General features: G+C 44.2%; 1 pseudogene; it reads left to right on the top strand.

Moving 5' to 3' along the window:
• Positions 1-14572: 14572 nt before the first annotated feature.
• Positions 14573-14691, top strand: LOC132831059 (5S ribosomal RNA; annotated as a pseudogene).
• The last annotated feature ends 946 nt before the right edge of the window (positions 14692-15637 follow it).

Here is a 15637-nt window from a genome sequence, read left to right as displayed (position 1 = left end):
TGTCACCATCTATTTCCCTACAGTCTATACCTTCCATATCCTTTTCCACAGTAAATACTGATGCAAAATATTCATTTAGTATCTCCCCTATTTTCTGTGGCTCCACACAAAGGCTGCCTTGCTGATCTTTGAGGGGCCCTATTCTCTCCCTAGTTACCCTTTTGTCCTTAATATATTTGTAAAATCCCTTTGGATTCTCCTTAATTCTATTTGTCAAAGCTATCTCATGTCTCCTTTTCGCCCTCCTGATTTCCTTCTTAAGTGTACTCCTACTTTCTTTATACTCTTCTAAGGATTTACTCGATCTATCCTGTCTATGTCTGACATATGCTTCCTTCTTTTTCTTAACCAAACCCTCAATTTCTTTAGTCGTGGGAGGGTGGGTTACTCTTCAGAGGGTCGGTATGGACTTGTTGGGCCAAAGGGCCTGTTTCCACACTGTAGTGAATCTAATCTAATCAAAATAAACTGGTCTATTTTACAGTCTATAGAACTGACCAAGGATTAGATTAGATTACTTACAGTGTGGAAACAGGCCCTTCGGCCCAACAAGTCCACACCGACCTGCCGAAGCACAACCCACCCATACCCCTACATTTACCCCTTACCTAACACTACGGGCAATTTAGCATGGCCAATTCACCTGACCCGCACATCTTTGGACTGTGGGAGGAAACCGGAGTACCCGGAGGAAACCCACGCAGACACGGGGAGAACGTGCAAACTCCACACAGTCAGTCGCCCGAGTCGGGAATTGAACCCGGGTCTCTGGTGCTGTGAGGCAGTAGTGCTAACTACTGAGCCACCGTGCTGCCCAAAACAACAAAAACTAGCTTAGAACTGATTAGCTCTCCCAGATAAAATAATTTATGTGACAGTGATGGACTATTCCCAAGTTTCTTAGTTAACCCTTTATGGCCAACTGCTTTATACAACAGCACAAAAGTGGATGAAATTTCTGAGATAATTGCCCATTAGAACAGAAATAATTTTCTGCACTTTGCTTACCACATTCTTTTCTTTTCTATTCATCCACATGACAGCTATATCTATTTTACACCCCTTTAGATGTTTTCTACTCAACATGTTCAGAGATACTGTGACACAGTGCTGGAACAGGTGGGACTTGAACCCAAGCTCTCTGACCCAAGAGAAAGGGACAGTACCACTGCACCTCAAAAGCCAATATGTCACTTTATACACCTTCAAATTCTTCCAATTGATGTAATGCAAGCTTTGGCGTCACCTGATTACGCCTTTCCAATAATAAGCCAAGCCTCAGGAACTTAACAGGAAAGTCTTTCGTTCCTTTTCAGGCTTGCTGTGCTTATGGTGTTACATCCTTTTAATCTGCTTTAAGAGTCCAAATTGAATTTAGCAATATGACGTAATTACTAATGGTTTAACCACAATGGTCAATTATTGCATGAAGGAGCTCTAATGAGACAAAGGATATTAGTCCTATTATGTAAGCAAGCTACAGTCATCCAGTGAATGACTAGCTGCCGTCTCAGAGATTTTAAAGTGTGAATACTATCAATTCCCCTTATCGGCACAAATCCTTGTTGCAGCTTTTTCTGCTGCTCAGTTGTAAGTATGCACAGAGGTGTACCATTCTCAAGTCCCTATATTGTGATGAGGGAAACTTAAAATCAATGAAGCAGAATAACTATCATAATTATTTCAACCAGCTTTACAAATCGGAATGAACTGTATAATTATAAAACCCATAAAATAAATTTGAAAATAATTTTGATGTCCCGAGATTGTGGAAGACAATTGAGGTTTGCAGTTTGGATGGTATGGTTTAGAGGAAGCTAGTCACATTTAAAATGATGTGAAGATGCCGATGTTGGACAGGGGTGGACAAAGTTAGAAATCACACAACATGAGGTTATACTCGAGAGTGTGGTGCTGGAAAAGGACAGCAGATCAGGCAGCATCCAAGGAGCAGGAGAATCGACGTTTCGGGCAAGAGCGTTTCATGATGAAAACCGATGAAGAGCTCTTGCCTGAAACGTCAATTCTCCTGCTCCTCGGATGCTTCCTGACCAGCTGTGCATTTCCAACACCCCAGATTCAACTCTGATCTCCAGCATCAACAGTCCTCACGAACACCAAGTAATAGTCCAACAGGTTTATTTGGAAGTATTTGCTTTCAGAGCGCTGCTCCTTCATCAGGTGGCTGACGAAGGAGCAGTACTCCGAAAGCTAGTGCTTCCAAATAAATCTGTTGGACTACAATCTGGTGTTGTGTGATTTTTAACATTTAAGATGTGCATCAACCTGCCCTCTTCCACATTTCAGCCAGGAGCTCGATGATCTAGAACATTCCTTACAGTTGCAGGCCAGGTATATTTGTGTGTTTCGTGCTAAAGGATGGTCTTAAATTTGTGAAGCACATAATCCGGAACCACAGGAGAAAGCATTTAGCTCTCCAGTGAGACTTCCAGAGGGTCTTAAATGAGACATGAGCACAGGATGCTGCTCCAGTAATCAGCTCACAGTATGGATTTGGATGTGCCTGCTCACTTTAACTACTCAGCACAGATCACACACAAGGTCACGCACACAACAAAAAATAAGCTCACACTGAGAAGAACAATCTCATGAAGGTTACACAATAAATGTAACAATCAGAATTTAGAAGCAGCCATTTTATGACAAAAATCACACTAAATGCAAATGATTTATAATGTAAACCTTTTTATATCAAGTATAGTTAACACACAAATGTATCATCTAAAAACTTTGATTTCATTACAAAATTGATAGGTTTCAAGGCTGATTGTACATGCAACTAAATTTACAAGAAATTGGTAAAATGTTAATTTCAGCAAGGGTTTCTTTAGTTGGGTGACTGTGAGTTTTCTCACCATGACTGCAAAAGCACCGCTCTCACATTATCTTGCACTCAGCAGCTGCAGCAACACATTGTTGGGTCCTTCTGGTGTTCTCTCCTCAGGTGCCATGTTTAAACCCCAGCTGTGCACTATGCAATCACTTCCAGCCTGGTTTGAAGTAGCCACCGGATCAGAATGGGTGTTCATGGTCCGGAGGAACACAGAACAATACCACAAGAAATTCAATGCAATCCAGAAGAAGCTGATCATATTGAAGATGTGTGTCAATTTGCCCTCTTCCACTTGGGTCTCAGCTTGGAGTCATAGAGATATACAGCACTTCAGTCCAGCTTGTCCATGACGATTAGATATCTTAAATAAATCTAGTCCCATTTGCCAGCATTTGGCCCATATCCCTCTAAACCCTTTCTATTCATATACCCATCCATATACCTTTAAAATGATATAATTATACCAGCCTCCACCACTTCCTCTTGCATCTCATTCCATAAATGCACCACCATCTGCATTAAAAAGATCCCCCTTAGGTCCCTTTTAAATCTTTCTCCTCTCACTGTAAACTTATGTCCTCTAGCTTTCGACTCCCCCACCCTGGAGAAAAGATTCCTTACACTTTCAAACCCTTTATGGAAAGTCCAAAAATGTTTGTTCAACATTGCGTCAAAAGACAGACTCAAATTCAAGTGGTACATGGTCTAGAGCTAAAACAGATACCAATTAAGTCTCCAATGATCCCATTCTGCCACTTCACACTCACTCCAACTCTGCCATTGCACTCCCCTCCTACCAAGCCTCATGGTCTCGCTCTTTCTCTCTCAACATTGAATATAGCATCTTCCCTCAATGGTTCAGCCTTGTCTAACCCCTCCAAACTACTGGCTCTTCCTGGCCCACCTGAGTCAACTCACCACCTTTCCTGACTGGTGCCAGACCAGCCCCCTGACTGATCTAAGTCTTCCCTAACTGTTCACTGCATGTCAAGTTGCCTGGTTCTCCATTTGCACAAAGGGGCAAGACCAAGCAGGGATGTTGTGAGCATCCAAGTCAGTACAAAGTGAGTGATCATTGAGAAAGCCTGAGATACACCCTATTCTGATACACAAGCCTGTCCCTGCACATAAAGTGGCCTGGCAGAAGCATGCACATGGTGAGGTCAGTGCAGGAGAGAGAGAGAAAGAAACTGACACCACAGCATACCTGCACAATTACTGCCTTTGCTGTTTGAATTCATATATCGCTGAACATTGGACTACGCCTGGGAAAATTAACAAACAGTGAAATTCACAACTGATCTTGGGGGAACTGTTTGTGCGAATTCACAGTACAGAATCAGATAAGTGAATAGTTTTAAGTGTTGCCTACAGAGAGCCTGCAGTACTGAGTAGAGTGGGTTCTTTCTAGATTATATAGTTTTTGAGATATGTCTCTTGATTAAACTTAAAATATAAGCCATAACTATTATTTTAACCTGGAGCAGTGTTTTGTAGAGGAATAAGATGGTGCTATTTTCCAGGTCAGTAAATTGTGAAGGAGCAAAAATAGCCTTTAGTAGAGTAATATGCGGTTCTTGTCAGATGTAACAGTTTAAGGAGAGTTAGGGGTTAATGTGGATTATATCTGCAATAAATGCTGTTGGTTGTGAATACTATCAGATTGAATGGATTGTTTGGAGAGACAATTAGAGGGAATGAGGAATTTGCAACAGCAACGGTATATGATGGATGGCAGTTATAGGAGAGGGAAAAAGTCACAGATACAGCCACATAGATTGGTTAACTCCAGAAAAGGTAAGAGAGGTAGGTAGAGGCAGTTAGTGCAGGAGTCTTCTGTGGCTATCTCCATTTCAAACAAGTATGCTGTTTTGGAAAATATAGGAGTAAAACATGAGGTCTGCAGATGCTGGAGATCACAGTTGAAAATGTGTTGCTGGTTAAAGCACAGCAGGTCAGGCAGCATCCAAGGAATAGGAAATTCGACGTTTCGGGCATAAGCCCTTCATCAGGAATGAGGAGAGAGTGCCAGGCAGGCTAAGATAAAAGGTAGGGAGGAGGGACTTGGGGGAGGGACGATGGAGATGTGATAGGTGGAAGGAGGTCAAGGTGAGGGTGATAGGCCGGAGGGTGGAAGGAGGTCAAGGTGAGGGTGATAGGCCGGAGTCAAAGTGAGGGTGATAGGCCGGAGTCAAGGTGAGGGTGATAGGCCGGAGATGTAAACAGCATCACATTTTCCCTCCACACACATCATCTATTGCATCCGCTGCACCCGATGTGGCCTCCTCTATATTGGGGAGACGGGCCTCTTACTTGCAGAACGCTTCAGAGAACACCTCAGGGACACCTGGACCAACCAACCCAACCACCCCGTGGCTCAACACTTTAACTTTCCCTCCCACTCCACCGAGGACATGCAGGTCCTTGGACTCCTCCACCGGCAAAACATAACAACACGACGGTTGGAGGAAGAACGCCTCATCTTCCGCCTGGGAACCCTCCAACCACAAGGGATGAACTCGGATTTCTCCAGTTTCCTCATTTCCCCTCCCCCCACCTTGTCTCAGTCAGTTCCCTCAACTCAGCACCGCCCTCCTAACCTGCAATCCTCTTCCTGACCTCTCCGCCCCCACCCCACTCCGGCCTATCACCCTCACCTTGACCTCCTTCCACCTATCACATCTCCATCGCCCCTCCCCCAAATCCGTCCTCCCTACCTTTTATCTTAGCCTGCCTGGCACTCTCTCCTCATTCCTGATGAAGGGCTTATGCCCGAAACGTCGAATTTCCTATTCCTTGGATGCTGCCTGACCTGCTGTGCTTTAACCAGCAACACATTTTCAACTGGAAAATATAGGAGCTGACCGATTCACAGGGGAACACAGCATGTTGAGACTGGCTTTAATGCAATGAAGGGTATGTTAGGTTCCAAGAGATAAATTGTGTTAGGGGACTCTCTAGTCCAAGGTACAGACAGACGCTTCCGTGGCCAGCAGCGAAAAATCAGAATGATGTGTTGCTTCCCTGGTGCCAGGATCAAGGATGTCTCAGAGAGGGTGCAGAATGTTCTCAAGGGGGAGAGGGGCCAGCAAGAGGTCATTGTCCACATTGGAACCAAAGCCATAGGAAGGGAAACGGTTGAGATTCTGAAGGAGATTACAGAGAGTTAGGCAGAAATTTAAAAATGTGTCATCGAGAGTAGTAATATCTGGATTATTCCCAGTGCTACAAGCTAGTGAGGGCAGGAATAGGAGGATAGAGCAGACAAATGCATGGCTGAGGAACTGGTGTGTGGGAGAATGATTCACATTTTTGGATCATTGGAATCTCTTTTGGGGTAGAAGTGGCCAGCACAAGAAGGACGGATTGCACCTAAATTGGAAGGGGACGAATATACTGGCAGGGAGATTTTCTAGAGCTGCTCGGGAGGATTTAAACTTGTAAGGTGAGGGGGTGGGGTGGGGACCCAGTGAGGAAAGAGATCAATCTGAGACTGGTGCAGTTGAGAATAGAAGTGAGTCAAACAGGGCTGGCAGGGACAAGGTAGAACTAATAAATTAAACTGCATTTATTTCAATGCAAGGGGCCTAACAGGGAAGGCAGATGAACTCAGGGCATGGTTAGGAACATGGGGCTGGAATATTATAGCAATTACGGAAACATGGCTCATGAATGGGCAGGACTGGCAGCTTAATGTTCCAGGATACAAATGCTACAGGAAGGATAGAAAGGGAGGCAAGAGAGGAGGGGGAGTGGTGTTTTTGATAAGGGATAGCATTATAGTTGTACTTAGGGAGGATATTCCTGTAAATATATCCAGGGAAGTTATTTGGGTGGAACTGAGAAATAAGAAAGGGATGATCACCTTACTGGGATTGTATTATAGACCCCCTAATAGTCAAAGGGAAATTGAGAAACAAATTTGTAAGGAGATCTCAGCTGTCTGTAAGAATAATAGGGTGTTTATGGTAGGGAATTTTAACTGTCCAAACTTAGACTGGGACTGCCATAGTGTTAAGGGTTGAGATGGAGAGCAATTTGTTAAGCATATACAAGAAAATCTTCTGATCCAGTATGTCAATGTACCTACTAGAGAAGGTGCAAAACCTGACCTCCTCTTGGGAAATATGGCAGGGCAGGTGACTGAAGTGTCAGTGGGGGAGCACTCTGGGGCCAGCGACCATAATTCTATTAGTTTTAAAATAATAATGGAAAAGGATAGACCGAATATAAAAGTTGAAGTTCTAAATTAGAGCAAGGCTAATTTTGACGGTATTAGGCAAGAACTTTAAAAGCTGACTGAGGGCAAATGTTCGCAGGTAAAGGGATGGCTGGAAAATGGGAAGCCTTCAGAAATGAGATAAAGAGAATCCAGAGAAAATATATTCCTGGTAGGGTGAAAGGAAAGGCTGGTAGGTATAGGGAGTGCTGGATGACTAAAGAAATTAAGGGTTTGGTTAAGAAAAAGAAGGAAGCATATGTCAGGTATAGACAGGATAGATCGAATGAATCCTTAGAAGAGTATAAAGGCAGTAGGAGTATACTAAAGAGGGAAATCAGGAGGGCAAAAAGGGGACATGAGATAGCTTTGGCAAATAGAGTTAAGGAGAATCTGAAAGGTTTTTGCAAATACATTAAGGACAAAAGGGTAACTAGGGAGAGAATAGGGTCCCTCAAAGATCAGCAAGGCGGCCTTTGTGGAGCCACAGAAAATGGGGGTGATACAAAACGAATATTTTGCAACAGTATTTATGGTGGAAAAGAACATGGAAGATATAGACTGTAGGGAAATAGATGGTGACAGCTTGAAAAATGTCCACATTACAGAGGAGGAAGTGCTGGATGCCTTAAAACGTATAAATCCCCAGGACCTGATCAGGTGTACCTGAGAACTCTGTGGGAAGCTAGGGTAGTGATTGCTGGGCCTCTTGCTGAGATATTTGTATCATTAATAGTCACAGGTGAGGTGCCAGAAGACTGGAGATTGGCTAACATGGTGCTACTGTTTAAGAAGGGTGGTAAAGACAAGCAAGGGAACTATAGACCGGTGAGCCGAACTTGGTGGTAGGCAAGTTGTTGGAGGGAGTCCTGAGGGACAGGATGTACATGTATTTGGAAAGGCAAGGACTGATTAGGGATAGTCAACATGGCTTTGTGTGTGGGAAATGATGTCTTACAAACGTGATTGAGCTTTTTGAAGAAGTAACAAAGAGGATTGAGTGGTAGATGGGACCTATATGGACTTCAGTCAGGCGTTTGACAAGGTTCCCCATGGGAGACTGGTTAGCAAGGTTAGATCTCATGGAATACAGGAAGAACTAGCCAGTTGGATACAGAACTGGCTCAAAGGTAGAAGACAGAGGGTGGTGGTGGAGGGTTGTTTTTCAGACTGGAGGCCTGTGACCGGTGGAGAGACACAAGGACTGGTGCTGAGTCCACTACTTTTCGTCAGTTACATAAATGATTTGGATGCAAGCATAAGAGGTCTAGTTAGTAAGTTTGCAGATGACACCAAAATTGGACGTGTAGTGGGCAGCGAAGAGGGTTACCTCAGATTACAACAGGATCTTGATCAGATGGGCCAGTGGGCTGAGAAGTGGCAGATGGAGTTTAATTCAGATAAATTCGAGGTGCTGCATTTTGGGAAATCAAATCTTAGCAGGACTTATATGCTTAATGGTAAGGTCCTAGGGACTTTTGCTGACCAAAGAGATCTTGGAGTGCAGGTTCATAGCTCCTTGAAAGTGGAGTCGCAGATAGATAGGATAGTGAAGAAGGGGTTTGGTATGCTTTCCTTTATTGGTCAGAGTATTGAGTACAGGAGTTGGGAGGTCATGTTGCGGCTGCACAGGACATTAGTTAGGCCACTGTTGGAATATTGCATGCAATTCTGGTCTGCTTCCTATTGGAAAGATGTTGTGAAACTTGAAAGGATTCAGAAAAGATGTACAAGGATGTTGCCAGGGTTGGATGATTTAAGCTATAGAGAGAGGCTGAACAGGCTGGGGCTGTTTTCTCTGGAGCATTGGAGGCTGAGAGGTGACTTTATAGAGGTTTACAAAATCATGAGGGGTATGGATAGAATAAATAGACAAAGTCTTTTCCCTGGGTTGGGGGAGTCCAGAACTAGAGGGCATAGGTTTAGGGAAAAGATATAAAAGAGACCTAAGGGGCAGGGTTTACAGTAGAGCAAGCAGTTATTATAATTCATGTGATTTCTAGGGAGTCTTGCTAAATAAGATGTATAGTGTGCACAGTGAACTTTAAATGACTCTAAAGAAACTCCAGCGACATCTACAACACTTTGCATAATGCCTCATGACTTAAGTACTCCAAGCAATATTAAATATAAACATCCCACTAACATTTGAAGGGTAAATATGGTTATACTCTTCAGGTACTAAAGAAGGTACCTTTTATTATTGTCGTTGTCATCACAACAGGGAGAGTAAAGACTCATTCAGCCATCACCAATGGACTTTAAAATCTCATGGGACTATTTCACAGAAGAATAATGTTATGGTCAACATGACTAAAATAGATTATCTGGGCATTTTATCATTTCTCTTTATGAGATCTTGTTGTGCATAAATTGCCTGCCGTATTCCCGACATTGCAGCAGTGAAAAAGCTTCCAAAGCACACTATTGGTTGGAAACCCTTCAGGATGAGGTTGCGATAAAGTGCTATATAAATGCAAGCCTTTGATTTTAATAGTTTAATCATTTGACAATGCTGTCATTCCGCAATGGTATTTGAGAATGCTAAAATATTGTCAATAGTCAACCATTCAGTCTCATGGGATATTTTGGTTAGCTCAATATGAAAGCATCATGAGAGAAGCAAAAAGAAATCCTTTTCATTTTGCACAGTACGTTGCAAACCTGCATGTTGGTGACGTTGCTCACTAGGGAAACTGGACTTGGAGCATTTATTTCTATTTGCATTTAGTTCATCACCAAAATGAGCGTAAAAAGCGTTGCTAGGTGGTGAGTGGTTGCCCACAAGATTTTGATAAGTGTATGAATCACATTTCTCACTGTGTCGACATTATTGGTGTTGTCTTCTCAGGGTCCTATATATAAAAATGAATAATTATGTAGTGTAGTTGTCATCATATGGAATGATCTCACTTATTCTGCATGTAATGGATGTAGGTGAGTGCACCTCTGATAATATAAAACCAAAACACACTTTACAGCTCAATCAAAGCACAATAGATAATAATACCCGCATTCAGTTTCTTTCACATTGGAACAGCTCAGAATGCTTTACCTTATGGATTGTTACTTCTTAAGTACAGAGAATGTTAGGTAATTATTTGCAACAAGATACAATGAACAGGTAGTAATGCTCCATTGTATGCACCATGCCCCATGAGCAGTGGTCACAATTGACATACTTGTCACAGATGGCACCCGCTGGCAATTGTGCCACACTGATATCATGCCTACATCCCAGCTGTGCACGAGTTTAGCCACTGCAAGCTAGGCCCAGCCCAGTTGCAGTTCAGAAATGGACACCTCGATGACATCTTTAAATGACTTGAAAGTAACTCCGGCTACATCTACAAAACTTGAAAACATTTTGCATAATGTCTCAAGACTTAAATACTCCAAGCAATATTAAATAAAAAACATCTCAGGGTAAAAATGATTATACTCTTCAGGTTCTAAAGAAGGTATCTTTTGTTATTGTCGTTGCCAACTTAACAAGGAGAGTAAAGACTCAAGCAGCCATCACCAATGGACTTTAAAATCCCAAGGGACTATTTCACAGAAGAACAGTACTGTGATCAACATGTCTAAAATAGATTACCTGGGAATTTTATCATTTCTGTTTATGAGATCTTGCTGTGCATAAATTGGCTGCCATATTCCCTACATTGCAACAGTGAACAAACTTCCAAAGCACACTCTGGGTTGGAAACCCTTCAGGATGAGGTTGCGATAAAGTGCTAAATAAGGGTGTGCAGAGGTTGTGAACTGGTTCAGACTCAGGATCCCATTCTGGTCAGAACATCACTGCCACACCTTTAGAGCTGGCTGAGAAACCATAGGCCCCATGTCCATGATATTCAGTGGCCTGTCAGAGAGCACGTGCCCACCCATCACCAGCATGAAGGGAACCCATGCTCCATTCATCAAAATGCAATTTCAGAAACAAAGGGCAAAATGCTCTCGGGGCCCGAACAAGGTGGGCTACATCAGGAACTGTGGCTTAAATTCTAGCGAGGTTTTTCTTGATATTTGAAGATTGATTAGATTAGATTACTTACAGTGTGGAAACAGGCCCTTCGGCCCAACAAGTCCACACCGACCCGCCGAAGCGCAACCCACCCATACCCCTACATTTACCCCTTACCTAAAACTACAGGCAATCTAGCATGGCCAGTTCACCTGACCTGCACATCTTTAGACTGTGGGAAGAAACCGGAGCACCCGGAGGAAACCCACGCAGACACAGGGAGAATGTGCAAACTCCACACAGTCAGTCGCCTGAGGTGGGAATTGAACCCAGGTCTCTGGCGCTGTGAGGCAGCAGTGCTAACCACTGTGCCACCATGCCGCCCATTGCAGACAATGTCCCTGATTTCCGACACCCCACATGGTCCTCTCATGCCAAGAGTGGAGCGGATTTCTGGTATTGGGCAATCCATTGAGTGTCAGTAGCCTGGAGTGTTTTTTCCTCAGCCAGTTATGGGCCTGTCACAGTGAGATTCTCCCCGAATGTACTCCAAAGCCTTCTAAGCTTGACCTTCCACTAAGATGTCAGTATCTGAGTTGGTGGGGGTGCAGGAAGCAGCCTTGCTGATGCTTCTCCTGAGACTTCAGTACTCCATTCCTCAGAGGTGCAGTTTCTCCCCAGCTGGTACATGTAAGGCAGAAGGAAGAGAAGGCACTATAGTCAATGGTACTGATAGTGGGGTTAATGTGAGAGTCAGGGGGAGGCAATGGTCCAGTGTTATTATTGCTGGACTATTAATGCAGACACCCAGGTTATGTTCTGGGGACCTGCGTTCAAATACTGCCACAGCAGATGGTGGACTTTAAATGCAATAAATATCTGGAAAGAAGAGTTTAATGATGACCATGAATCCATTGTTGATTGTCAGGAAAAACTCATCTGGTTCACTAATGCCCTTTAGGGCAGGAAACTGTCGTTCTGGCCTACATGGGACTGTAGACCCACAGCAATGTGGTTCACTCTTAATTCAGGTATGGACAATAAATACTGGCCTAGCCAGCAATGCCCTCAATGAACTAGCAAAAATTGTTGCAGTGGAACTTAGATGTTTGACATCCCTGAAGGGGCAGTCTTTCTTTTTAATCAGTCACGGGATGAGGATATCACCAGCAAGGCCACTATTCATTACCTGTCCCTAACTGCCCAGAGGGCAGTTAAAACTCAACCACATTGCTGTGGGCTTGGAGTCACATGTAGGCCAGACCTGGTAAGGATAGCAGCTTGTTTTCCCTAAAGGACACTAGTGAACCAATGGAGTTTTCCAACAATTAATTCATGATCATCGTTAGACTCCTAATTCCAGATTTTTATTGAATTCAAATTCCACCATCTGCTGCAGCAGGATTTGAACCAGAGTCACCAGAACATTATCTCCAGGTCTGGATTAACAGGCCAGTGATAAAAGTACTGTGAGGCCATCACCTACCCTAGTCATGTGCCCCTTCCTCCATGGCCAAGATTCTCTCCTTACTGAGGGTGAGGGTTTTGATATCAGACACCTTTCCACCTATCTGGGCCCTTTCTTCTCTACTGTGGGCTGTTTTCTCCTGCAATGATCGAGCGTGAGGGAGTGAGTGGGGCAAATCAGACATGAGGGTCACCAGAGGGATGGGATAATAGATAATGAGGCGAGTTTGTAAGCTGCTTACGATCCAGTGTCGAGGCCTGTGATTTGCCAATAAACTTGAAGCTCATCAGTCAGTTCTTAATGAGCTGGTTAGCGAGTGATATCTCAAATTTTCTCAGCAGTGGGACACAGATGTGGCTCCCCTCCCTTCACTCCAACTTAGTGGCTTCAAAACCAAGGCTTGAATAATTGCCCAAATTGTTATTAACTCAATGTGATATTGTATAACCATTTGAAGTAATTTTTCAAGAAAATAGAGATGATAATTATTGTTAAGTGTCAGATTACCATCAATGTGAACACTTTATAATTAGCAGAAAATGCAGAACAGTATTACTGTTTACTGTTTAGTCAACTTCAGTATCTTGTGGTGGGGGAGTTACTTTTTAAACATTTTATTGCAAACTGCATTTAATTCACATGCTCATGAAGGTCATAAAACGTGCATTCAATGAAACTTTATAAATGTTAATAGAAAAACTTAATTCAGAGGAGCAAAATAAGTACAACAGACATTTACAACAGAGGCTCGAGATCCATCAGGTTATCTTGACTTTCACTCCTTATCCCTCACTATCTTCACTTAGTTAAATACCCAGAAGTTTTTCAGGAAGGTTGAAGGACTATCAAAGCTGCCAAGACCACCTTACATGTTAACCAAGAAGCACTTCCAAGATTCTGGAAGGTCCAACCAGTGCTATTTGCCTTATGCGAGTCGCAGGTAGATAGGACAGTGAACGTGTTTGGTATGTTTTCCTTTATTGAGTATTGAGTACAGGAGTTGGGTGGTCATGATGCAGCTGTACAGGACATTGATTAGGCCACTTTTGGAACATTGCGTCCAATTCTGGTCTGCTTCCTGTTAGAAGGATATTGTGAAACTTGAAAGGGTTCCGAAAAGATTTACAAGCATGTTGCCAGAGTTGGAGGATCTGAGCTATAGGGAGAGGTTGAATAGGCTGGGGCTGTTTTCCCTGGAGCGTCAGAGGCTGAGGGGTGGATCTTATAGAGATTTATAAAATCATGATGGGCATGAATAGGATAAATAGGCAAAGTCTCAGCTGATAGCATTCATGCCTTTCAATTACCAGATTCTTGGTTGAAATATCCCTCCAGGTTTCAAGACGTAACAATTGTGACTAGTAGAAAGAGATCATTGCAGTGAGACAGCATCTCAGACTACTGGAGGAGCTGTTAAATCTGCCTAATGGGGGAACAATCCAGTAGTGCCTGAAAATGGGGTGGCATGGTGGCTCAGTGGTTAGCACTGTTGCCTCATAGTGCCAGGGCTCACCTCAGGCAACTGCCTGCGTGGGTTTCCTCCAGGATCTCTGGTTTCCTCCCCCAGTCCGAAGATGTGCAGATTAGGTGAATTGGCCAGGCTAAATTGCCCGTAGTGTTAGGTGAAGGGGTAAATGTAGGGGAATGGGTCTGGGTGGGTTGCTCTTCGGAGGGTCAGTGTGGACTTGTTGGGCCGAAGGCTATTGCGAATCTAATCTTTTCCCTGGAGTGGGGGAGTCCAGAAATAGAGGGCATAGGTATAGAGGGAAAGATATAAAAGGGACCTAAGAGGTAACTTTTTTACACAGAGGTACGTGTATGAGCTGCCAGAGGATGTGGTGGACGCTAGTACAATTGCAACATTTAAAAGGCATTTGGATGGGTATATGAATAGGAAGGGTTTGGAGGGATATGGGCTGGATGCTGGCAGGTGGTATTAGATTGGGTTGGGATATCTGGTCAGCATGGACGGGTTGGACTGAAGAGTCTGTTTCCATGCTGTACATCTCTATGACTCTATGACTCTCGAGGCAGAAATCAGGAGGCTGGAAAGCGAGGGACTCAGCCAACAGCCATGCTAGTCTGAAAACACCTGATCTTGTCTGATCTCAGAAGGTAAGCAGATTCAGGCCTGGTTAGTACCTAAATGGGAGACTGCCTGGAAATGCCAGGTGCAGTCAGTTTTGCCTGCGGCTATACTAGTCATCAAACCAGTCCAGTATTGGAATTGGCAGCACCAGTCATACTGATTGTGACACGAACTCGCTACCACAGCCACATTTGCTTCTCAGTGCCTGCCTCCGTAACCAACTCATCCCACATGGACTCCGGAACACCTTTAAACTAGCAGAGTTCGGACCCGAACAGGACAAACAGTACAGACTACAGATTCAAAAACACCAGCAACAGTTCTCCTTCAAGATCCTCTGCTCCACGCTTGCAGCAATGCACCAGCACCTAACCTCTCTACAGTCAGCCCTGCCTCAGCTGAGGGTCCCACTCTCTCAGAATTGCAAAGGACCCACTCTGCACTACATCCTCAGGAGAATTCATACTCTCAACAAACAGTATTTCAACTCCATCTCAAACATCAAAAACTGTAAGTACAACAAACTTTTATCTGTCCACCTCCATAACCAGTGCTCCTCAAACATTCCAGAAGATTCCCCCAGCCTCTGGAACTGCTCGGACGCCATTAGCCATGCGGCTGGTGCAGCTGCCACCCCCTCGCTGATTGATGATGTCACTTCTGCCCCTCACACTTCCTCATGCATCACAGATGCCATCACTTCCGCTCCTCACATCATCGCTGATGTCACACACTCAGTGACTTCCGCCACCCCTACTGCCGTGTCTGCCACCATTTCCGCCCCCACCAATGCCACTCACCTGCATTCTGCTGACACGCCCCCCACATAACCCACTGTCACCATTCAGGCCCCCAGAACCCTGAGGGGAACACCACCCCTGCTCATGACACAACCCCCATTCCCCCCACCATCACACCCACTCCAGTTACTGGCTCCGCCCCCACTCCCAGCTCCACACCCACACCAGATCCCAGCTCCCAGCCCTGCCGAGTTTTCATCATCCCTCCAGACCTTTCCCTTACTGAGGACGAGCGATCAG

The sequence above is a fragment of the Hemiscyllium ocellatum genome, chromosome 32 (assembly GCF_020745735.1).
Source record: "Hemiscyllium ocellatum isolate sHemOce1 chromosome 32, sHemOce1.pat.X.cur, whole genome shotgun sequence".
NCBI classification, from domain to species: Eukaryota; Metazoa; Chordata; class Chondrichthyes; order Orectolobiformes; family Hemiscylliidae; genus Hemiscyllium; species Hemiscyllium ocellatum.
The sequence above is the reverse complement of the archived record's forward strand: the minus strand, read 5'-3'. Positions and strand labels throughout refer to the sequence as shown.